This window comes from Chaetodon trifascialis, chromosome 9 (assembly GCF_039877785.1).
Source record: "Chaetodon trifascialis isolate fChaTrf1 chromosome 9, fChaTrf1.hap1, whole genome shotgun sequence".
NCBI lineage: Eukaryota > Metazoa > Chordata > Actinopteri > Chaetodontiformes > Chaetodontidae > Chaetodon > Chaetodon trifascialis.
The window spans coordinates 2,773,069-2,796,856 of NC_092064.1; the positions used below are offsets into that span (position 1 = coordinate 2,773,069).

Sequence of the window (23,788 nt, forward strand, 5' to 3'; positions counted from 1 at the left end):
ATGGGATTTCTTGAGTGTTATGTGTAATCATCAGAGATAACCTAGTAGTTGATTGGTAGTAAACAGCTTCAAACTGTTGGCTGGCTGCTTGTTAAGCCACAATGTCTTGCACACAAAACTAATCATTTTCTAAGTTATGAGCATTTAGATTTATTTCCAGTTTAAAACTCTCAAACTACTTAGAGTAAAGTTACACTCAATTCATATTTTCAAAAAGACTGCAATAAAATCATGTTATTCACTGGAGTGATTTATCATGTTATAACGCGGTGAAATGGCAAGTATTAATGTTTTTAAAAATGTGCAAAAGAAGACCTATCAAGACATATAAAAACAGAAATCACATGCATATTTGGAGAAAGTGTGGAAAGACATATGGTGGTAATCAAGGTTTAACATACTCAACATGGCAGTCATAAATAATTTATCGAACCAAAGATATCCATGCAACTCTTGTTTGATTTTGAATTATTTGTGAAAAGATATGAGATATAGAGTGGAGCCAGTAGTAGTGGAATAGTACTGGATGTTATAACAGGGTGTTAAGTTGCTCTTAAAAAACAAACATGTCCATAAGATATATTCATGCAGTACATAATATATAAGCCTTCTGACTGCGAGAGTGTGATCTGAATGACTTGATGACTATGGACATATTGGTTAGTCATTTGAATGTATTCCCTTCCCTTGATGTCTTGACATTATAATCGATGTGTGTGTGTGTGTGTGGGCGTGCGTGCGTGCGTGCGTGCGTGCGTGCGTGCGTGCGTGCGTGTGTGTGTGTGTGTGACACTTAAGCCAGACTAAGTTTTTATTTATGTAGACATCCCTGTCCATGTAATGGCTATGGACCCACTTCAACATTGTCCGTTTGTGTCCAAATCACTGTCCCTGTATAAGCTATTAAAGCACTGAACATGGTGTTGGCCTATTGGCAGATGGATGGCCTCAATTAACATTTAAATTTTTCATCAACAATATTTCTCCACCCATCTCTGGACGAGCAGTGCAGAGATATACAGCTTACATAGAAGTTGTTCTGACAGGAGAGGAATTCACTGTTTAATAATGCAGTTCCATTATGTCTCCTCACCCTTCTACCATATATTTGGATTTTACAAGAGCATTTCACCAGAAATACATCATGGATACCCTGAAACATGAAACATGCTTTTATCATCCTAGCAATTCTGATATACTGGCTTATGTATGTATGATGTATGACAGGATGAAAAACCTTCAGATTAGTAGGGTAATAAGGACATTTTCCCTAATGTTTAGATTATTATTTGTCTGTCATAAGATTACAGTCTTAATACCCTTAAGATTTCACATTGTACATAAGTTGTACAAACGCTCTCAAAAGGAGTGGAAGCATAACACAAAACGCACTTAAAAGGAGAGGATGATTATACTAACTAAGGAGGTACACAGGACGGGGTGAGGCAACGCAACACTGGAGGAATCTGATCTGCACTGAAAGAAAAGAGCACACGTGAGTGGCAATCAAAAAAGAAACAAAATCCAATTTAGATGTTCTAGCACGCACAAGGAAGAGATTGGCAAAATTGTCTTGGCAATACTCACACTGGAAAACACTCGTAAGGCACGGGAGAGATCAGGACGAACTGGCAAATGGTGAAGCCAAAAGCTGACCTTAAGGTGAGTGCCTGAGGTGAGTGAAGAGACACACCCAGCTTCAGACAGGCAAGGGAACAGACAGAAAATAACACTCAGGGAGAGGAGAAAAGGAAGACACTAGGGCAAGACACTTTAGCGGATCCTAACAGTACCCAGCCCTCAGAGGACGCCTCCTGGCACCCCAGCAGGTCTATCAGATAAAACTCATTGATGAGGGCGGGAACCAGAATAAGGGAGCAGGGCTCCAAGGAGCGCTCCTAAGGGTCATACCCCTCCCAATCTACCAGGTATTGGAGTCCTCTGCTCCGTCACTGGACATCCACCAAACAGCAAACAATGAGGGCAGGACCCCCATCAATGATCTCGGGGGTAGAGGGGATTTGGTCGGAGGGCAGAAAGCGCTGGTAGAGACTGGTGCTCAAGATAAGCATTTTCATCATTGCGAGTGCATCCCCACCAATAACTGGCATGACATAAAGCTGAAAATATGAAAAAATGTTGCATATACCAACATCTGACCCAAAGTAACTTACAGTACAATGCTTTTGAGCAAATTACTTTCAAATTGTATTAGATTACATATCATTAGTTACTTACATTTAAAAGAAATGAGTTGCTTCATAATAACAGATTACACTACTTTTCAATTTTCAATTTAATTTTATTTGTATTGCGCCAAATCAAAACAGAAGTTGTCTCAGAGCACTTTCCATACAGAGCTGGTACAGGCTGAGCTCTTTTATCTACAGAGACCCAACAATTCCCTCTTGAGCAAGCACTTGGCGACAGCGGTGAGGAAAAGCTTCCATTTAACAGGCAGAAACCTCAGGCAGAACTTATAGTTAGCCAGCCCTAACTATAAGATTTTTCAAAAAGTTAAGTTTTAAGCGGCGGCACGGTGGGGCAGCAGGTAGTGTGCGTGCCTCACAGCAAGAAGGTCGCCGGTTCGATCCCCGGGTCGGGCAGGGCCTCTTTGTGTGAAGTTTGCATGTTCTTCCTGTGCATGTGTGGGTTCTCTCCAGGTACTCCAGCTTCCTCCCACAGACCAAAAACATGCTCATTAGGTTAATTGGTGACTCTAAATTGTCCTTAGGTGTGAGTGTGAGTCGACTGGCGACTGGTTCAGAGTGTACCCCGCCTTTTGCCAATGACAGCTGGGATAGGCTCCAGCCCCCCCGCAACCCCGAAAGGGATAGTCGGGTATAGACAATGGATGGATGGATCTACATTTTGTAACTGATGTGAAGTTAAGTGTGCATTACTACCCAAAATTGTAACTACGTCATAAATTCTCACTATTATGTAACACAAAAGCTAACTCTAGACACAATACAATTTTATATTAATTCAAATAATATAACAACATTCCAATTTGTATGGCCATTTATATACACTGTTAGTGTTAATGATTTAAATTGTGGGGACCTGTATTTTGTCCCCACAATGTGAGTAATACATGGACACACACACACACACACACACACACACACACACACACACACACACACACACACACACATATACACATTACATTATGGGACATTATGGGAACATTGCTGGCCAACAGCACACTAGAGTGTTTCAGTCATACTGACTTTGTTGAGCGTACTTAACACACACACAACACACACAAGACATGCTGTGCTAACTAAAATCAGTAGAGCCGTGTGGAATTTATAGTATGAATGTAAGTGAATATATGACAAAGAAAAGTTACCTGGGGGACCACATCCTGCAGAAAGGTCACCACACTCTCCATGTAAGACTGCTCCCTGTGACAGCAAACATCTCTGATGGTAATGCACAGCCACTAGGTCTGCGTGGAGAGTCCGATGCCATGTTGTCTCCTCTGTGTTTATCCTGAAAAGATACAAAGAAACAAACAGCTAATTAATTTGCACTTGTGAGAAATGAGAAGGACACACAGACACACATATACACACAGACACAAGGAGACTAACATGACGCAAAGGGACAGGGGAAAAACCCGGGGAAACACAAGGAAAGGGGGGCGCAAGGAGGTTTCCTACAACAGGCACAGTTCTATCAGAGTATTGAACCATCAGTAAAGACACATGAGCAAAGAGAAAGACTACGTGTTTAGTAATTTCTTCATGGTGGTTAAGTGAGCAATAACCATGCCATCTAATTTCCCACTGGACCTCAGGTCTTTCACAGTAGAGGACTCCATTGATATTCAGGCTAAGTGACCATGACTCTCATATCTACCTGTGCTCCCTGCTCTTATTCTATCCTGACACAGGTCCAGTTTTGGAAAGCCCATGGCTCTGGGAGGATGTTTTTCAGAAAAAAAATAAAAAATAAAATAAATAAATTCCCACCTTCCTAGCTAGTCACTCTCATTGTTTATGTTATGCTAACATAAGGCAAGAATATAAATTTAGAATACTAATGTGCCTGGTCACACAGGTGGTGTAGGAGTTAACATTCCCATCAGCTGAAGGGGGTTGATTTCAAGTAGCAGTACTTGGGATGAACATTACAGTGAACACAATTGGCTCAAATTGTTATTCTTAGTGACAACATTAAGGAATGGATCACTACAGAGAAAGACCTTTTTATTAAAGAGTAAGATCCTTTTTTGTTTTACCAGAAAGAACTCCCCTAAGCCACCAGACTCTATTTGCAGACTTCACTTCAGGCTTAATTCATCGTCAACAGGATCAAAATAAAACTCACCAAAACCATTTGGTTCATCTTTCTACTGTTCCAACAATCAACTTTGGTTTGGTTTAAATAAACATTTAATTCACTGAATCAGGAGAGGAGCAAGAGGGAGGTTGGACATCAGAATGCATCACAGGAAAACAGCATGTAAAGTTGTTAATTAATGTTAATTATGTTAATATTAATATTAATATAAGTAAGTCATTGAACATTTAATGGACATTATGACTAGAGAAACTTAAATATGTCAGCCCTCAACAGATTTTCCCAGTAAAAAAATATCAGATAACAAAAACAAAAAGGAGTCGTGGTCAGAGTTCTTGATGGCCTAATTTACTCAGCCTTGAGGTGCCAATGTAGCTTTTTGAATCCCTCGCCCTCTACCCCACTGATAGAGAGCATATCTGTCTCATCTGGCACATCAACTGGGTAATGGTCTCACTGTGTGTGTATTCAAATTGATCTATAGACTGACAAGTCAAAAGTATTTTCTTAATCATTGACATCCCTTTTCCTAACCTTAACAAAGTAGTCACTGTAACCCAAACCACGTCTCCCTAACCCTATAACATATTGTATCTCAAATTATTATTATATTAAGACAACATATTTACTGTAGAAGACTTGTAGCTTCAGAGCTACAAGTCTTTATTTTCTCACAGTGAAATAATGTGTCTTAATGGTTAAGTTTGCCAAACAAATAACTAAAAAGATTCTAAAACACCGAAGACTTAAATGAAGGAAAACACAGTTTAATCTCCATTCCTCATAATGTGAACATACCGAGTGTATGTAGTTGGTGTATAGACAGAGAAATGAGACACACTACCATACAGAAGTCATGGAAATGCACTGTAGATGTCCAATGTCACCTCCACAAATGTGTTTGGCCTGCAGACAATGGCAGGCGCTCCAAATGATTACAGCCACTCTATCCACTCTAGGGCATTCAGCGTCGTTTTGAAGCATCTGACCTTTTTGGGGAGGCTTATGTGATGATTTAAGTAGCGCCCTTGTCTCTACCTGAAAATCCTCTCATCCACATGATTAACTCCAAGAGCTTTGCTTCCTGCTGCTCATAAAATATACAATGGCCATTAAGCCACTGACCTTCCAGATGCCTGGCCTAATATATTTAGGATAAAAAATGAATATGTGGTTGCAAATCATTGTCAATGATGTCTCCCAGCTGCTTCCTGTCGCTGATGTGGAAAGGAAAGGAAAGGAAAGGAAAGGAAAGGAAAGGAAAGGAAAGGAAAGGAAAGGAAAGGAAAGGAAAGGAAAACTGTGTGGGAGAATAAGAAAACAAAAGGAAAAGAGAGGAGGTGGTTTAAGCCAAATAGAAGAACATGAAAAGACAAGATGAGAGCAAGAGTCTTTAGATGTACTTTCAGCCATGGGCGGATTCTTCAGTCAAAAAATAAGGAAAAAAGAAACAACAAAAAGTAAGTAAGCCCCACTGGGGTGAAACCATCCAACGACTACACCACTTATTTCATCATTCACCTCCCCCATTGTAGCAACAGTAACTTTACCATGGAACAGTTTAAACAAATTGCCTTTATGTCTGCAGAGCTTCTTGCTCATTGTCAGATTTGTTCAGTGATTCCAATATGTCTGGTCCTGTGCTCAATGACAGCTATTTTTGCCTTTGAATATATTTATGTATATATTGTAGAGTTGAGCTGTTGTTGAGTTTCAGCTTGGTAGTTGTCTAATGTTGGTAAAAGAGTTGAGCAACCATTGCTCACTACTGTAACTACTGTGTCGGCACTAAGTTAGCTGAATGGGCACAACAATCACTGCTGAGAGAAATGGGCTAAAATTATATAGCATCAGCCTGAATGAATGAAATGAATCAAAATGGCCTCTGGATTTCATGGTCAGGCCACAGGCCACCCTCTCCAATATGCCTTTGGATAACAGAAAATGGGAAGGGAAGAGGCAAAAAGAGAAGGATGGAAAGAAAGAAAGAAAGAAAGAAAGAAAGAAAGAAAGAAAGAAAGAAAGAAAGAAAGAAAGAAAGAAAGAAAGAAAGAAAAGGGGATTGTAGAAGAAGTGAGAAGGAGAGCGAAAAAAAAACATCTGACAGACAAATCAAAAAGAGGTGGAAAAGAAGGGCAGCATGTTAGGAGCAGATGGGGAGGAAAGATAGAGCACAAAGAAGATGAGAGGAGGATAGAGCAGGGAGGGAAAGATAAAGAAAGTGGAGGAGAAGAGGAGGTGATAAGCAGGCACCTGAGATACAATAGATGCAGTTCTCTCATCTTCCATTTACTTTCAGTATTAAAAATAACTCCAGCGTCCGGACATTGCTGAGCTGCAGTGGTTAATTAATTTCTCATGGATTATCTGTCATTTCCTTCTGCTTGTTTAGGGACCTCTTTAAATGTACCATAGCTAAGATGTCCTATCACCTTTTCTTAAACAAACTCAAATGGTCCCCTGCCTGGATGGACAGACAGATCTGAAATTCAAATAATGTTGGACATATATCAAAGATGTCAGGTGGACCTGGGAGGTAAGTCGCAGCTTTTTATACAATAAGAGGTGGGCTTCTAATTTGTCTTATCAAGAAATCATGCTCATTAATCTACTTCAGACGTCTTTATTAGCCCTGGAGGATCACAGCAACCTAATTTGATTGTCTTTTGTACAAGATAAGCCAGATTTCACCCTGATGCAGGACTTTGATAAAAGAGACTATTGGGTCAAGATTAAACCCTTTTACCAGGTAAGAAGCCCAAAACAGGCAGCAGGAGCATAACAAAAAAAGGTCTGAAATCTTTCTCTCGGCATGGTAGTAAATGTACCAGTCTGAGGTTCAAGGGCGCTTAAAAAACAAACAAAAAAAACAAAACAAAAAAACAATTAGTTCTCTTGGCACTGTTCCAATCAACTCTACCTATGAACAATGATTAGTATTTGTTGCAGTTTATTTCAGAAATTGAAATGCTTTTTGTTTTGGTGATTCTAATTTATAAAATATCAGTATATGTCCTTTCAAAAGTCATCCTGTTGTCCTGCTTCTTTTGATGTGACATGAATAAAAAATGTATCATGGCTTGGGCCATCCTTCTGGTCATTGCACCAAATGTTCTGCTTTTACAAATTCTAACCTGCAAAAAATCCACAGTCTCATGGACATGAGGCACCCATAGTTTTCAAAAAGGAAGTAAGTGTGGATTCTGGTTGTCGTCATAATCAGAAAACCTACATTTGGTAAATGAAGAAGTCTTGGGGGTTTGAGTAAAGAAAAAGAAGCAAACATGTCTCACAATATACAGTCAGTGTTGGGGAGTAACAGAATACATGTACCAGTGCTACATATTCAGAATACAAATTCTGAGTAACCGCATTCCGTTACAGTTACAATTTAAATAGATGGTATTCAGAATACCGTTACATTGTTGAAATCCATGGATTACATGACGATACTCTGTTTCACAAGTTTATTCACTCTCTAAATAAATTAAGGGAACTCGATGCATTTCTCAGAAGCCCAAATATGAAAACGAAGGAAAATTAGCTATTTGTGTGATGAGTCATAATAGACTTGAAAGAGGAGCAGCAGGAGCTAGAGGTAGAGCTGAAGCTGGAGCCAGCACAACAATCTCGACATTTTCATTGAATGTTTCATATCATCCTTTTATGTTTTTATCCTGTAAAATTGGGAAAAGGGTCAGGGAAAATGCAGGTTTTCTTCTGGTGCTTTTTATTTTAAGGTGATAAGTTGCAAAACCTATGCACTTAGTCGCTCAGTGAAAAAAAATGTTAGATGTAACAGCAACTTCTGTACAGAAACAGAATATTTTATGTTTATCTATTTTATGTCTATTTAAATAGACACTGAAAAGGGAAAAATGAGCAATTCTTCTCTTTTTTTATCCAACCAAAACATCTTTGCATTAACATACCCTTATAGTATTTGTTCCTCTACCGTAAATTATAATATTTTGTACTTTCAGGGAGACTTGGGCCTAACACGTTTAGGCAGTTGATTAAGGTTGGTAGTCATGGTCAAAAACAACTTTGACTGAACAAGAATACATGATGGCGCCCTGCGATCGACTGGCGACTGGTCCAGGGTGTACCCCGCCTCTCGCCCGTTGACAGCTGGGATAGGCTCCAGCCCCCCCACAACCCCGAAAGGGATAGTCGGGTATAGACAATGGATGGATGGATGGATGGAATATGTGATGGCAGTTACATAAAAACCAAAATCAATATTAACAGATGCAGTTCATTCAATTAATTTAGGTTGTCGAAATTGTTGAAAAACAAACTGCTGTTGAACTGTTGACAAACCCTGTGCACATGCACACACACACACACACACACACACACACACACACACACACACACACACACACACACACACACACACACAGAAAAACAAAACAAAACAGGCAAATAACAGATGCTGTCATTTTCCTTGTGCTGAGTCTCAAAGAAGTTGTTATTATTGTTAGAGCTACTGAGACCTTAAAAAATGTTGAAAAGAAGAACTTTATATTCAATTCAAATAGAACAAAATACAGTGAGAAATTTTCCAGCAGCCATCATGGTGGATGCCTGGATTGACTAGTGTTGTCCAAGATCTAGTCAGAAAGACCACATGTTTTAAGAGATATTTTAATAACAATGGGAAATCATGTCTTATCGTTTAGAAGTGTTGCACAGTGGACAAATGTTCAATTCCTGGTCTTTCCATGTTTTCATTGGTTCCTCCTTCCTGACGGGCCAAAGGAATGAAAGTGTTTCAGTCCTGTGATAGAACATCTTTTCGGGCTGGCCAGTGATATTCATTCATCAGTAAGAAGGTAATTTCCAGTAAATTCATATACCTTTGTAACTTCTCACTGTGCAGGTCCTGAGGGTCTGAAGTGCTGAACTCTCCGTGTATAAATCTGGGTTCAGGCTGCACACAGAATATGTAAAAAGTGCTGCTGGCAAAGAAGAGAACAGGGTTCATCACCCCAGCGAGGCAGCCCTGGGGTGAGCTTTGTTCAATCTCCTCTCCCTCACCTGGTCATGCTCCCCAGAAATGCGAAGGAGCTCTGGGGTCGCAAGCGTTATCTTAGGACATAATAAGACCTCTGCAACATAGAGCCTGCATTACATCTGATAACTGAGACGTGATTAGATTGAAAGAGAAGACTGTTTCAAAACACTTCCGTTTTTTTTTTGTTTGTTTTTTTCCCACTTCTAGATAATGTAAAGGTCTCAAACTCTTATCGCAAGGATGAAGCTTGTCTGTCTTGCAGTGTTCAGTCACATTCCTGTGGTGGTGGTTGTCATACAGCAACCTATTAATAATTAGCTATGAAAATGATTGTGTGGCGCACGGTGGAGCAGCAGGTAGTGCGTGTGCCTCACTGCAAGAAGGTCGCTGGTTCGATCCCCGGGTTGGATTTCTATGTGAAGTTTGCATGTTCTTCCCGTGCATGTGTGGGTTCTCTCCGGGCACTCCGGCTTCCTCCCACAGACCAAAAACATGCTCATTAGGTTAATTGGTGACTCTAAATTGTCCTTAGGTGTGAGTGTGAGTGTGAATGGTTGTATGTCCGTATATGTTGCCCTGCGATCAGCTGGTGACCGGCTTAGGGTGTACCCTGCCTTTCGCCCATCGACAGCTGGGATAGGCTCCAGCCCCCCCACAACCCCGAAAAGGGATAGTCGGGTATAGACAATGGATGGATGGATGGATGGATGGATGGATGGATGGATGGATGGATGGATGGATGGATGGATAATGATTGTGAAGTACTAATGGTGCCTATTCTGGTGCACAGTAGCTCTGACCACAGCTCCCATGCTTAAAACACTGTTACTAACTGACATTTTGCATTTGTAGTAAATACTCTGCTATTTACCTTCCTTTGTTCTTTGGCATCATTTTTGTGGGTGTTGAAGGATAATTTAAGTTTCTTCCTGCTTTTTTACTGTTTTACTATTGGTAATATTATTCTTACCACAGCTGCTTAGACCTGGGAACAGGGTAAAATCGCTTCGGAAAATTAGATGAGGTAAAAAAAAACACGAACAGTAAGATGATTAGTTAGGTTGTAAAGAAGCTAGCACTGATCAGTTAGCCCTGTCTTGCTCATATCCAGACCAAAAGGGTTAGGGCTAGTTGTCCAAAACTGCAGCTCACTTCAGATACCTCTCCCTGTTAAGTCTGTATTTCAAGACCCAATACTTCATAGGCCTGGGAGGTCAGTGACCTGTTCTAAGGGCTCCTTCAGATGCAGCAGAGAATTGTAATTGTTGTAAATCAAGTGGGTGCCATTGTCGTATATGGGGGAGGCAGCCTAAAATGTGGTATTTAGTTTAATGTGGTGTTTAGTTACTAATCCTGTTTCACTTGTTAGGTCACATATTTCTTAAGCATTAATTATCTTAATATTGAGTTCAGGTTCAAGTCCTTTTATTGTCATGTGCAATAATTGCAGTCAAGCAGAAAGTCTTAGATCTCAGGGTCCGACTGTGCTCTTACAGAATGGCAGCGGCTATAAATCTAACCACAGATCACACATCAGGGAGCTAACACGGCTGTTGCCAGTTATCCTCACTACACATCCAAGAACAGAGAGAGACCCAAAGAAACAAGTTGTCACAACAACCATGATTTCCCTCTAACTGTAGTGCGCGTGCCTCACAGCAAGAAGGTCGCAGGTTCGATTCCCGGGTCGGGCCTTTCTGTGTGAAGTTTGCATGTTCTTCCTGTGCATGTGTGGGTTCTCTCCGGGTACTCTGGCTTCCTCCCACAGACCAAAAACATGCTCATTAGGTTAATTGGTGACTTTTTGCCCCTAGGTGTGAGCGTGAGTGTGAATGGTGTGTGTATGTGCCCTGCGATCGGCTGGCGACCGGTCCAGGGTGTACCATGCCTCCCGCCCATTGACAGCCGAGATAGGCTCCGGCCCCCCCGTGACTCTGAAAGGGATAAGCAGCATAGAAAATGGATGGATGGATGTATTATATTATTATTATATATTTAACTGTAAATATAAACATCAAGTTTCTGTACAAATGGTAGCAGTATTAAGTTAAATACAAATTTGACCAAACCTACTGCAAAGAAAGAGAAAGATATAGCCTAAACATCAATTATACTGCAACAAACGAAAAAGGATGAGAACCATTAAGTCACAGAAGAGACACTCGATATCAGCACAGCAAGACAATCATAAAAATAAATCGGATGTTTCATGACTTCACAATTCAAAAACACAGAATATCTGCAGGCAGTGATTACCAGCAGGCATCAGAAGAGTAGCTTTCTGAATTAAAAACTGAGCTTCTTGATTACCCTAAATTACAGGTTTGGTGTAAACCAAAGACTGAACATGAGCAGAGACCCAAATCCCCCTTCCCCACCTCCACCACAATCACCAATAAAGGAGTTAGTTAAAGCTGCCACACTGAAGCTCAATTAAATGAATTATTAAAAGAACAATAAACCATAGACATCATCACTCAGGTGTCTATCAGAAATGAGACAGACCCCATGCCACTTCCTAAAACTTACAGGTGATCAGCCAGTGGCCTAGTCAAACACATCATAGCCATCACAGACCATGTGTGCGTGCAATGACATTAACCTGGGTGAATTTACATAATTTGAATATATTGCTCTTAAGCTCAAAGCACAATTATCAGTGCTTATCATTACATTGTATGGACTACCAAGATCTTCAGCGGTTCATGCTGGAATTTTCAGGGCTGGTCACACTTGGCATCACTAGATATGAATGGAGAACTGAATATTCATATCAACAAAAAGAATGACTCTTGACAAGAATGACAAGCTACGGAGCTTGTGAATTTACTGGACCGTTTCGAACTTACTCAGCATGTAAATGAAGCATTAATCTGCATGGTAACATTTAGTAAAAACAACAGGGTTAAACATTGACATGTATTCTGACCGCTGTGTTTTGTTTTGTTTTGTTTTGTTTTGTTTTGTTTTGTTTTGTTTTGCCAACCTAATTGTTTATTCAAAAGAGATTCCTAGATGGCAAGGCTGATGTAAAGTTCTGTAATATTACAAAATTATTTAACACAGCTATGACTGCTCTTTAAATTGCATAGTTAAAAATTTCAGCAGTACCTTATCATCTGCTTGAAATACTGCTGCTCTAGTGTTCAAACAGTTAAACAACAGCAGTAATAATGAGATTAAGAAAATCTGTCAAAGAGCTGAATTTGGAAAACTGGGCCCACAGTTCACTGTAATACATACAAAGAAGCCACAACTATTTATAACAAAGCAATAAGTCTTGCAAAAAAGGATAACTTTTCCCAGACTATTACTGAGAATGTTGACTACCATCAACCAGCTACTCAACACTGGCCCCAGTTCTCTGCATCAAATTGCGAAAGACTTTTATCATTCTTTAGTGACAAAATAACTTCAATTAGAGCCAGTATTGTTGCTGATGTAAACAGAGATTACTTCAGCAAACCTTTTAAAAAGATGTAATATTACAAGATCACATCACATTAACTGAGCTCTGCAAGACTGTCTGAGTGCACACATCATGTGCTGACCCTGTACTTGCCACCCCTCCACCCCCTATACAGACATCTTCCTTTCAAAACAGCTGTTGTAGAACCTCTACTAAAGAAACCCAGCCTAGATGGTAATGAGCTCATTAACTATTTCAACCTTCAATTAATCAGTAGAATTTAGCAGAGTTTGCAGGACACAAAACACCAGGCTCAGACTGATGAGCAGGAGGAAAATTTTTACAGTTTAATGAATATAAGCAAAGAACGCGGTCAGACACGACAGAGTCTATTGTAACTACGCTTGATTAAATACTTAACACAATCTTCAGGTCTGGTCATTTACCATGCAGAAAGGCAGACAATACGACAAATACTGGTTGGAACCTGGGTGCTTTTATACTGGGTGAGCAGGTGAGTCTTGATTGTTAGATTGAGAACAGCTGTGCTCAGGAGGAGAGAAGCCCCCAACTGCCCTGCAGCAGCACAGACTCAGACTTGACAGACGGGGGAGAAACAGACATGAGACAAAAAAAAAAAAAGGGGGAAACACTAGAGCACAAAGGGGAAAAGGAGGGGAGACAGCAGATCTCCATAAATTAACTCTTTTTTAAAGAAAATCATATCCTGAAAGAATTTCAGTCAATGATTGACCATCTTGATCATTTTTCATGAACAGTTGGTTGGTCTTTCTGGCTGTGTGTTAAACTGGTTCGAAACATACATCAAAGGGAGAAAATTTTACATCAGTCTTGGAAATCATGTGTCTGAAAATCAAGACATCTGTTTTGGGGTTGCACAAGGGAGCTGCAACACATTTTTGGCCACAACTTGAGTCCATATGCTAATTATGACAAAATTTCACACAAATGTCTAACTCAAGGATGAGCTCAGAAGAATTTGGTGGTCAAAGGTCCCTATCTAACAAAATACATTTTTGGTCATAACTCAAGAATTGATATACTAATTATGAGAACATTTCCCACAAATGTCTCATAGGATAAAATATTATAACATCATAATGTTTTACAAAAACCCTTTTCTGGCCAACTCAGAAACAGAAAGGGAGATTGTGACCATATTTCACTTTTGTTCAGAGACCGAATTGGTAACACTAATCTTGGGTGTCCACCTTGAAACTGTGGCAATTGTATAGATCTGTGCTGCCGGTTTGAAGATGTGTGTGAGGCATCCATGTTTTACAATTTGTAGCTTTTCTGCCACAACATCCATTTTGAAGCTTTGTAGTCTAACTCAAGCTCACTGGTTTTTTCTTCAGGTGAGTGTCGTTGCACCATGTGATGAAGCCCTCTATCAGTCCTCTGTCCTCCTTTGTAAGAAAAGTCTCTAAGTGAAGACAGCATGTTTCTCAAATTATTTACTGGAATCATAAATGTCAATATTGTGATAACTTCCATTTCGCCAACAAATACACTTAATACCTTTCATTAAATTCCTTCAGAGTCTTCACTAAATATATGAGTCTAGAAAAACATGGACATAAATGCAACTTGACTGGTTTGCAGCTGTATACAACCACAAGGCTGTAATCTTTGTTAAATTTTTGAGTCCATGTAGTGTGGGTTGGCTCAGCAAAGGAATAGTTTGATATTTTGGGAAATACACTCATTTGTTTTCATACAAAAATTACCATGGTAATATCGATATCACTCAGATGTCAGTAGGTAAATATGAAACTTGTAGCAGGGGGAAACAGCTAATATTGCTCTGTCCAAAAGTATGTAAATCTATCTACCAGAACCTTTAAATACAAGCAAGCTTAATTACTAATCTCTAATCAACTCCTAATATCTTGTTTGTTTGATCTGTTCAAAAAGCAAAAGTGTGAAAAGGACCATGCACCATTTCATGGAGAGTGAAATGTTGGAATGTTTCATGGTTAAGACCATGGCTGTCTGCCAGCTGGTCCCAGGCAATAAACACCACAATACATAGTTACCTTCCAGTAAAACAGCAGATTATTGCTTTCATAGTATGATTTTTGTAGATTAAGTAAATCAGACGTAACATGTTAATTAGTGAGCTTTAGAGATGCTGGTAGATGGATGTTGTCCTCCTTGTGCAGAACTAAGTGAGCTGGATGAATGAAGTGATTGCAATGCAATGTTATACAATATTTTCAGTTTCAGTGTGTTTGCAGATTTATTTAAAATCAATTTTATTTATTTGAGTATATTCTCAGTACTCCATTTTGGTCAACATTTGTGGTTTTTAAATGTGCTCTCTAAGTAAAGTGTGTAGTGTGTTGTGATTACTTGACAGTCTTCTTATTTAATGAGACCCTTCCTGGTGTGTGCAACCCGAGCAGGAATCCCAACTGACCATATAAAGATGAGAGCCAAGGCCAAATAACAATCTCTCTGAAGAGAGCTTGAAACAGATACAAACAACAGTCAGCAAAGGTTTGACCAGGAATAGTGCAGGGTATCGACTGATGGATCAATATCCTCAACTGCTTAGCTGAGCTAGACTCCACCTCAGTTCAATAAAGCACATTTCTGTCTTCAGTCCCTGTCTGTACTGATGGCAGAGATTGATTAGCAAGCATTTGTCAATGCTAAGACAGTCTCCAAGAGGAATAGGTAACATTAACATCCTGTGGGAGCAGCCGCCCCATCAGTTTTACATATTTTCCTGCTCACTTGCAATATGTGCAGATTCCTCACAGGTTAGGTTCCTCTGCTTAGTTGTTAGCTTGTAATAATGAGTTGTCACAGTGTATTATGAGTGGTTGAGCATGTGTGTTGGTTGAAAACCATTGCACCATGTTTGCCAGCTGAGTTTTTGTTGTGTTGTTACCTAGACTAACAATTCTATGCATGCTAAAGCTGAGAAACAGGAGAGAAATTACATACTTAGGAAGGATACCTGAAGCAGAGGATAATTAATTCAACCGAAGCTGCACTCAGTGCTACATTATGCATGAGCCCATTACCATAAACATACATATCATTACCCTTTGGCTTGTTCATTCTTTTTGCACTGTCAGAGAAGGAGAGGTTGACTTGGGTTTTCTTCAAAGTGTTAATTTCATTGGCTACACTTTAAAAAAATAATTGAGCTCAAATTCACAAGACTGTAGCCATAAGCTAAACTTTGTTTGCTGTACAGAAAAGGGCACACTTTATTTCCTCATTCATTCTGTTGCTGTGTGTGTACAGCAGAGCATCCAATTGTGAAAATGAAAGCTGTTAAGTCATTGAAAGCTATTACTGGCTTGCCAGTGTCTTGTTTTTCACCAATATTACCACAATGTCAACTCATTTTACTATAAACGTTCATATGCAGTTATTCTGGATTTGAGATTTACATTAATGGCAATGCTCAGTGGCAGTGACCTTCATACAGTGCAAAGTAAGGTTAGAGATTGAGGGATGCTGATGAAGGCAAATACTTTATATGTACATCCTCCACTTCAAAGTCAGCATTAACATTTTGATTACTTAACTACAATTTTCCATAACCCTCACCCAGTGGTTAAGTCACAGTATCTAATCTGCAGCACACCTTAATAGTGTTGTTGTGAAGTTGTGTGGCCTTATGTAGAAATGTGGAAAATAATGGTGGGAGGTCAGGGTGACAGGTGGGTGTGTACCACATCAGAATTTCAAGTAGTCCCATGCCCTGGAGTTCCATCACAGACCTTGGGCTCTATTTTCGACTCCGCCACCGGCGCAGCGCAGGCGTGCAAAGTCAGGTCCGCTGCGCCGATGGGGCGTGGCGTGGCAGACTTTGGTATTTTCGTGAGCTGCGGCACATCTCCACCTCCTTCTCATTTCAGTCCCACCCAGCGCAACTCGGAAAGAGGGAGGGGAGAAGGCGTGGAGTGGGTTTGACACAGCCGAGTCAAATCTTCACCAATCACAGCAGCTCCTCGCCTCACCTTTAAGAAGGTTGCCCGCTGGCGAGGCGCATGGCAAGTTTCCAGGAGACTGACGTCACTCATGTCTCCTGACATCCGTTGGTATTACTTTGCACACCCGTTTGTATATACTGTTTATTTTTTCTCAGTATATATATATTGTTTTATATGATGTTCAATATTTTGTGGTATATTTTGTGTGTGTGTGTGTGTGTGTGTGTGTGTGTGTGTGTGTGTGTGTGTGTGTGTGTATGCTTTTTATGTATAGTTCTCTATTTTCTTTCTTTTCTATTTTTTTTTTCTAATTCTATTCTTGTAAGGAGCACTGCACCAAAAACAATTTCCCCTCGGGGATAAATAAAGGATTTCTGATTCTGATTCTGATGTCTAAATATGAGGTCCTTAGATGGTAAATCCACTTCCTCATCATCATTATCCTCAAAGCAATGATGTACTCCATCTTTGTAGATAACGTTAAGCATTACAATGAAAACATTTGTATTTAGAATGAAATGACGTGGGTAATAGCGGACAACATCATCACTTACGTTTTTTCCATGTGTCTGTCTCTCTCTGTCTCTCAGTGCTCTGAGATAGATGCAGTATATATGCTCTGTAGGATGCCACGGCTGTTTCTGGTTGGCACAGCGACGTTAACCGATTAGTTCGCATCCCAGTTTCACCTGTGTACATTCGGTCAGGGTGAGTGACCATTACGCGTGCCGAACGCGCTTGCAATGTAGTCAGATGAGACACTGATCAAAATATAGGTCTGACTGTATGTGCTGACTCAAACAGCTGCATTGAATCGTCGCTGTTGCTAATTATTGATCGCAGTGTGCGTTCGATGACTGACCGAGCACTGCTGAAAACACAGTTAAAACCACGCTGCCGTCTTGTTGACGGTGTGATATATGGCGTCATCACGTTTTCAGAGGATAGCCGTTATCACCTAGCAGCCACTCATCCAGAGGGGTGTCCCCCTGAAAGACTGTAGGGATGCTAGCATTCGCCACGATGAACGAGTCATGTGCCGACCCGGGGAAAGTGGCATACACGTTTGTCACCAGGCAATTTGAGTCACAGATCACCAGACATCCCTGTTTCACCTGTGTACATTCGGTCAGGTTGAGTGACCATTACGCGTGCCGAACACGCTTGCGATGTGGTCAGATGAGATACTGATCAAAATATATAAATTTAGGTCTGACTGTATGTGCTGACTCAGATAGCTGCATTGAATTGCGGCTGTTGCTAATAATTGATCGCAGTGAAATGCCAGACACTGTGGAAACCTGACTGTGAGGTGTTGGTAACGTGAGCGCACGACTCCGCCGGTTTACAAAAATCCACTTGCTCCGCCGGCGCACAGAGTTGACCAGGTCTGAGTTGGCGAGCTTTCAGCGCACTTTTACGCCGCCGGCGCAGACCGAAATGGTCGAAAATGCCGGCTCATTATGCCGACACCTCGCCCCTACTGCGCCGCAGCGCCCATCCTGGCGCACCTCTGTACGCCTCGGTTTACCAAAATTCCAAATGCGCCGTGCGCCTGCCTGCGCCGCTGGAAAATACCACTGCGCCGGCGGCGGAGTCGAAAATAGAGCCCCTTATGTTTGCTTATATTATGCTTCTGTGTCTGTGACACAACTGTTTGGGTTGTCTGGCCCCTTCTACAAGCACGATATTTCAGGTATGCCTTGAGGAAATGTCTTCAAATTTGGATGAACTGGCTAGATTTTGGTGGCCAAAGGTCAAGGTCCCTGTTACCTCACATCCATCCCATCCTCATGAATGTGATATCTGAAGAACACCTGCAGGGGATTTGATTATATCTAGCACAAACTTCCACTTGGACTTAAGGATGAACTGATTAGAATTTGGTGGTCAAAGGTCACTTTGACCTAACAAAACACATTTTGGTCATAACTCAATCATTCAACAATATGCTAGTTATTACAAATTTTCACACAAATGTCTCATACAATAAAATGATCATGATATTCTGCTTAAACTCTCAGGCCATAGTTATTAACTCTAACAAAAATTGTCCAACTTTTACCATACTTTTTCACACTTTTTACCATACCATAGTTTCTGTGCACAAATATTGTAGAAGGCAAGAATTTTGAAATTCCTGTATGGGACAATGCACACAAAATAAACTAGGGTCAGTATGTGGAAGTCCAGTAAAAAAAATAATTATGTAACTAAGCTATGAATCACACAAACGCATACAAATAAGAGGTATAAAGAACTGAGGAGACAAATAGCAAAGGGGATGAAAGAAGGACAGTTACTGTGTGTTTGTAGCTGCAACTATGCAGCAGCTACTATGTGACATGCAGTGTATGTCATTTGACTGACAAATACAAAAAAATGTCACTGTTCTATTCACGCCATTGTAGGACATGGCTACAATATGAGATCTGAGATGTGTCTGCAGCAACATTTGGACTTTAGCTTGTTTGACTGGTCAGAAATGGTGATTACTAATCCTTGATGAGTCCATTAGAGGCCAACAGCCAAAATTAATCAAAAAGTACACTCTTGTTATATGTCATATCAGAGTCATTATAAGTTAGGTAGATAGATGTAGTTATAGTTATCCATCTGCAGAGATATCATGTGAGCAAGGTCACAGATCTACCCTCCATTCCACTGCTCCTCCCCTGCCCCTGTGCTTGTGCCATCCAGAGTGCTTCACATCACTCAAAGATGACATTGTAATGAAGGATCCTTGTACTGAGCTCATGGTGCCTTCAAGTGCATTCTGCCAAATAGTTATTAAAATGTCCTAGGATCTGATTGCCTTTCAGAGAGGAGGAAATTGGAGAGGGCAATAGATTGGGCCAGAGGATTAAAATGGTAAAGGCGTTGATTAGATTGCAGCAGCCTGTTAAGATCTCATTGACCAGAGTGCACTGTTAAGCAGCAGCCAAACATGTCCCACACAGGGATTCATATCTACATTTCCTTTTTTAATAGAGCTTTTGTCTCTTGTGTGTGTGTGCAGCAGAAGATTGTCGTTGATAATGTTTCTGATTTGCTACAGGAATTCTCAGGAATTGTGTCATTTTTTAACACAGCAAAGTTAAATGTATCATATAAAGACAATCTAGTACCAAGTCGATGATAATAACAATAATACAGTAAATGGAATGATTTGTCTGTCTAGTGATAAATGCCCATTATACTGTAAAACAACATGCATATTACAGTAAAAAACATTAAAATCAGATACCTTTCAGATGAATCTCTGTAATTTCACAGTATACATTATTTATTTTAGGAAATAGCCAAGTCTATCTACAGTAACTTCATGTTAAAATACTATTTTTTCCATGTACAATAACAAAGTTAGAATGTATAAAAAAGAACTAGGTTCATAAAACTTAGGATAAATGTCTGCAAATTAACAGTATTAATCTGTCATTTTATAGAATTTGTATATTAAAAAACAACCATTGGACAGTGGAAAAACAAGCTAAATACATTACAAATACATCGAAAATAGCTACATTTAATGCCTCTCTCTTTAAATTAAGGGTAATTAGTATTTTTTTAATGGAGTGGTCTCGTCTACCTAGAGTAATTTCCTGTTTATTTATTGTTCTTTCATGTACAATCACTAAAGAAAAATGTATAAAAATGCTAAAAATGCATTAAACGAACGATAAATGTCTGCCCATTCACAGTATTAATTTGTCATTTTAAAGAATTACGAGATTTAAATATGTTTATTGGACAGGAGAAAAAAAGCAGAATATATTAAAAATACATCAAAAATAGCTATATTTAAGGCGAATCCCTGTAAATTAAGAGTATTTAGTAGTCATTTCATGAAACTGTTTTGTCCATCTACACTGATTTGCTGCATTATTGTGGTTTCCCCAAGTACAAAAACAATGACACAATGTATAAACAAAATATGCACCTTTAATCAAATAGGAATTTCTGCACATTTACAGTATTAGTTATTTTAAACAATTGGACAATGGAAAATTAAACACTGCACATCAAAATACATCAATATGTACATTTAAGGATAATATCTGTAAAAACTTCACTTTAGTATTTTTAACCCTGGGCCCAAATGACATGTTTTCAGTCACAATCTGATCAGCTTTCAGCAGCTGCTCCTGTGCTCAACAAGTAAGTTACATTGACTAGACCTCCATATACAGGGCAAAACTGGAAACACCCTTCATCTATAGGTAACATCAGCATAAGAACTACCTACCTACCTACAAAACAATTTAATTAAAATAATAAACACGTACTCGGGAGTTTTTTTGAGTTTGGCCCATGTTCCACTTGACAACATCGAGAGGGTGGACTTTAAGTCCTATACTACAGCCAGCCACCAGGGGGGTGATTGAGATGTTTTGGCTTCACTTGAGGAGCTGTCATGCTGTCCATCATACTGTATTACTATTGTGTGTACTATTACCATGTACTATTCATACAAAGCATGTCAGATTGATTATGTAGTGATCCAGCTGCATAGTATGTGGATTATGTAAGCAGGAAACGCCCGTATGTATACTAAACTATCAAGAATTTTTGAGTATGCAGTGTGAGCTGACTGCACATACTCAACTTAATGCATTGCTAGCCTGATAATCAGACCAAATTGCCATTTCGTTTTACTGCATTATCCAGTCTGACTGCTCTCATAGCAGTCGTTAGTATAGAAGCTAAGTGTAAAAGCAATTTCTCAAGATACAAGTTGCCATACACAACTTTTGGAGACAGATGGACCTCGCCCAGAAGCCATCAAAAGGGATGTGCAGGGGTAATACAACTCTGATATGAGGTGCGATGGGGTATATTTCATCCCCGACATCCCATTTCCTAAACCACATCTAAACAGAGCTAAATGTCTCTGGTGGATTAAGCTGTGTGGTAGACCGCAGTCAACTCAACGTAAAGAAGATAAATAAGGATGTCTACATTTTTTATAAGTAGGGTTTACGCCGATCTGATTGGCTGTATCGGATCGGCCGATATTTGGCATTTTATGCAATTTCTGTGATCAGCCGTAATGTCTCAATTCACCGATCTGATCAATGACATTGTTGTGTTGAAACTTTTTGCAGATGCTCCCGTTGCATAGATTGATGGCTTGTGTTTTATCTGTCTCATTTACTCCAAAGAAGTTTCATGGCACAGACATGTTTGTTTGTATCTGAGAGCTAATGATTTAAGATTGAAAAAACTTTATTATCCATCTTTGTGGCTTTTGGTTTTGACTCCTGTCACTATGTGACGGACAATAAAGTTTTTTGAATCTTGAATCATTAGCTGTCGGACGCAACATCCATGCTGTCAGATACAAACAAACATGTCAGTGGTGTGGAACTTCTTCAAAGTGAGTGAGACAGATAAAACACAAGCTATCTGCAATCTATGAAATGCTACAGTACCTCGTGGGGGAGCATCTGTAAAAGGTTTCAACGCGACAAATTTAATCAGGCACCTGGATAAGAAACACAAGGAGGAGCATGCCGAGTTCCAGAAACGGAGCACGGAAAAAGAAAAAAGAAAAAAAAACACAGAAACTAGGGATGTCCCGATCACCTTTTTTTGCCCCGAGTCCGAGTCATTTGATTTTGAGTATCTGCAGATACTGAGTCCCGATCCGATACTTCTATAAAACATTACGAAACGAACTAAGAGCAGAGAATAAGATCCAGGATGTCCCTTTTTTTTTTTTAACCAATGGCTCTTATATTAACATGTAACACTTATGCACAATTGTGCATGCATGCAGTGTGCTGTACTTCTATGAAGTAGCTTGAATTACAGTCTCAAGTCAGAACAGAACACAGAAATAAAATAACCGTGAACCGTCCAACGCGAAGCGTCCGACGCGAATGAATGGACTTTGCTTTCATTTCTGATAATGGACACCTCGAAGGGCATCCCGCTTATACCATGGTCACTTATGAAAGAAATAAATGTTAAATCAATTATTAGTAAGTTAATGTTTGTTTTCTTCCGTTAAAATCGTAAGTTTTTCACAAGAAGCGCCTGAGTGGACTATCTAATATCTCTCGTTGTGACGCGTTGCCATGGTAACCGGCTCTGGCCGCAGCTGTTATATTAGGCCTATTCAGTGGAGGGAAGTGAGATGATTGCTTAACGTTATGTTACGTGATACAAAGTATCATTTCAGAGGGCAAGTGCACCTCTTACCGCTTGTGTTTGTCCTCTACAGTCTTGCCGTTGTGATAAATAAACTGTGAAACAACGTATGTTAACGTATGTTCTGAGTTTCTGTTGCCACAGTTACCAACTAGCATTTGAGCCAGCGCAATCGTTGTTTACTTTGAAATATTTCCACACAGCAGACATAAGCAGCATATCACGCACCTCAGCTTCAAAACAAACTGCTGCGTGCTGCCGTGTTCCGCGCATGCGCTGTTCAATGGCGTCTGTCACAGACACAGACCCGCCCTGTAAACGTTGGTATTTAATAAATAATATTTTATTCACATTTATTTTTAATCACTAGCCCATATATTGTAAATGTGATTAAAAATAACAATAAATATACATATGTATATATATATATATATATATTATTTTTCCGATACCTGATCGGGACATAACGTCCGATATCAGATCGAGTCTGCAGTCACATGATCGGCCCCGATTTCCGATCACGTGATCGGATCGGGACAACCCTAACCGAAACGGATGCTAAAGCAAACATCTTTAGACAGTGCCCATCCGTGTAGGTGTGACAGTGAGAAGGCAAGGGGAGGTACAAGGAAGCTTATGGAATTTATGGTGCTGGCCGACCTGCCTTTCAATGTTTGCTGGCATACTTTGATATAGACATATTGCTACCTCACGCGATGAGATCATGATCCGTTATCAGTTTATTTAAACTCACTGATCAGCTATCGGCCCAAAAATCCTGATCATGTAAAGCCGTGTAAAGTCATAAGGTAAGTCAACATTGCATATGTATGGTATGAATTCTTTTTTCACTGCAGTGAAAAAGTAACCTATCCCCATGGGATGGCGATTAAAATTTGACATAATTACAGAGGT

General features: G+C 39.9%; 1 protein-coding gene across 2 annotated transcripts in view; it reads left to right on the top strand.

Moving 5' to 3' along the window:
- The window catches only part of sez6b (seizure related 6 homolog b), a 286,279-nt gene that overhangs the window by 100,738 nt on the left and 161,753 nt on the right, over nt 1-23,788 (top strand). The window lies entirely within an intron of this gene.